This window comes from Phalaenopsis equestris, unplaced genomic scaffold, assembly GCF_001263595.1.
Source record: "Phalaenopsis equestris unplaced genomic scaffold, ASM126359v1 Scaffold234413, whole genome shotgun sequence".
NCBI lineage: Eukaryota > Viridiplantae > Streptophyta > Magnoliopsida > Asparagales > Orchidaceae > Phalaenopsis > Phalaenopsis equestris.
Window position 1 is genome coordinate 9,763 of NW_018252330.1, and position 3,280 is coordinate 13,042.

Consider the following 3,280-nt stretch of genomic DNA (forward strand, 5'->3'; position numbering starts at 1 on the left):
GTGCCCCCCCCCCCCCCCAAACTTTGAATGACTTGTGAACAATAGCTTCATAGCACTGGTTGCCAAAATTTTAGAAATTACAATGTTGCAGAAATACTACATTACAGATACCTAACACATATGATCGGAAAGGCTTACTTTTTACATGTTCACTTGTCATTCAGGTAATAGGGATTTGAAGTTGCCCAATCTTAGAGTATTTTGCTCGAAGCTGCTATTCAATATTAGTATATAGACTTCGATGCCTCGGTTGCCTGTGGGATTATATTGAATGAGAAGACTAAAGTTGAGCCTTCCCCAATCTAAATTCTTATTCCCCTTTCTGATTTTTAAAGAAAACATGCATGTTTGAAATTTTTTTTTATTTAAATTGCAACTATTTGCTTACTATTTTATATAAACTTGTGCTACCTAGTTCAATTCTTTTTAAGCTTAGTCAGAGTCGATAGATATGAACTGACCTTTTCTTTATTTTACTACACTTTGCCGGTCATTTTTTCTTATACATGCAATATTATTCTCTTATTATTTACTGTAATTCACTAGATATGTTGTCTTACATGCAACATTATTATTTTTATATTCTTTAATATGCTTTTCGCATATTTTTATAGTACTCTAGGATAGCAAATGTAGAACATATGTCTAGGATTGAGACCTTATAACACATAGTGAACATACTTTTTTCTTAAAATTTGATAACAAAACTTTTTTTTGAAGCTTCGTTTAATTAATAATAAAATAATAATATTAATTTTTTTTTTAGATTTACGTGAATCTCTCGGATGAGGTAACCTACTGTTGATGACGAAATTCTCCGATCTAAATGAGTCTAACGACTTGTTTAGGCTAAGTAAATACAAAATTAACAGTGATGCTGCAATGATGGAACCCTAGTATCTTAACCGGCGTCGCTTAACATAAATCCTTCATTTTTTTTCAACAATGACAACCACCAATTCAGAAAAGTGTGCACAGGATCACACTAAATTACATCAAAGACTTAGGATAGACAGTTCTAAGCATAGTTCTCTCCTCTCCTCTTTTCTCGGAACGACTCGATGACACGTCGAGCGGTAGACAATCTTCAAACGACGGTCGAGACTACAACATGAAGCGAAGATGATCTTTAGCAGAATCTTTCAATAGTCTTAAATAACTTAAACCCTTTAGGACTTCGAGGTTGTTCGTTTAGCACGACGTACATCCTCACACTATTTTTAGGCTTTTGATAGGCTTTTGTACGATCGTATATTGTGATAATATAAGTCCTAATCTTTTTTTAGGGTTTCAAGATCTTTGTTCAGTACGACATAAATTCTTATATCTTCTTGGGCTATTTTGCAAATGTAATGAAAATATAAGTCCCAAATTCTAATAAATTGCAGGATTGAAACATTATAATTTCTCTTTCAAAGACGTTAAGCTAAACCATATGTTAGTTTGAGAAGTCACTGAGGCTTCTTCAGTATCTTCAACATCTCATACTTTCACTTTTTTGGATTTCGAAAGTAACTGCTCCAAATTGAGCCTTTTCCTTTGATTTTTCTATAAGTAACCGTGAAAACTCAACTTTGACTTCTTGAAGATGAAACCCCTGATCTTAATCGAGAGTTTTCTTAAGTGACTCTGGTTATTTATTTATTTCAGTAAAATATGGTTTTTTTCAAACTTTAGCACTACATTTATTTATAGTTGTAACTATTCCAGAGAGTGCTGAGCAACATATTGTTTGTACAATCTCTTAAAGTTACAAGTGAATTTTTCTGAATCCTTTTTGAGCGGATTATTCTACTGATAATGGAGATGAATGCTTTGCCGCTTCTAGTTAATTGCATTGTTCATTAGTGGGTGAACGATCAGGAACTTTGATTGCAGTTTATGTAATATTGGCAGTTGAAGTGAAATTTTGGCAATGCGTAGAAAAATTGACAACTTAGTTCCCCCTATATTTCAAAGAAAAATTGACAACTTAGTTCCCCCTTATCTTTAAAAAAAAATTTATAATATATAATATATAATTTCAAAGACACAGTTTACAATCGTCTTACAGATATAGAGAATATAATTACAGAATTAAAAGCTGAAGTTGTAGATTTACATAAAGCAATAAAACAACCTGGTGGGGAATTACCATTGAAACGGGCCACAGCGTCCCCACTAGGTAGCTTAATTCGAAGAATTAAAGTAAGAGAGGATAGAAGGAAACGACAACTTAGTTCCCCCTATATGGTATTTGAACGAAAAAAGAAATGTAAACCAACACAGGCAGTTACTAAGGAGCCTGAAGAGGAACATACATTTAAAACTCATGATCAAAGTCAAATCTTTTTTTACTAATATAATTAACAACATCAATTAATTAATAGGTTGATGATTTCAATAAGGGTGAAGCAAACCAATTGCATCATTCGTCGTCTGTTGGAGAAGAGGTTGAGGATGTAAATAAGGGGGAATCAATAGCTTTAGAGCATATTATAAACGATGACATTATTGTTGATCAACCATCTGTAGATAATAAGGAGGAGACATAATTTGTGGAGAAAGAGGATTAGTAACATGTGGAAACACATTATGTTGATGAAAATTATCCTGATAAGGTATCAAATTTTTTCTTTATGAATTTGTGTAAAGAATTTTAATATTTAAACTATACAATATTATTTTCTTATTTTATAGGTTTGTCTAGCACCACTTGTGGTTGATTTTCCTGCTAGAGAACAACTTTCGGATTATATGTGGGAAGAAATCGACATTTGTTGTAGCAAATTCACCGACTTGTCAGTGTGCTATATTTTTAAATTGCTTTAGATGTTCTATTTTTTTATAGATTTGACGCAACATTCATATGTTTGAAATGCAAAGGTGATTTAGGTATTAATATGGGACATTTGTCGTTAACACAACGTTATCTAGATGAACTCCTCAAGGAGGGTTGGTTAGGAAACGAACATGTTGATTGTTTTGTAATGTTGATGGAAGCTAAAAGATGTCAAGCACCACATTTAAATAAATCTTACTTATATGTCTCTCCATGCCACTGGGTAAATTTTCTAATTCCTTTCACCTATAACGTACCTTAATACATCTAACACACCAATCTTATTCTTATGTGATATGTCTCTCCCGAATACTGAGTTGATTTTACTGCAAATAATAAATAATCAGCATTGAACATTACTAGTTGGGGGCAATAAAAGAGCGTAGATGGGGATTTTACGACTCCTTACAAAATAGAATGCATCTGAATATCACCGAGGCCATTGTAAGTAATTGTGTG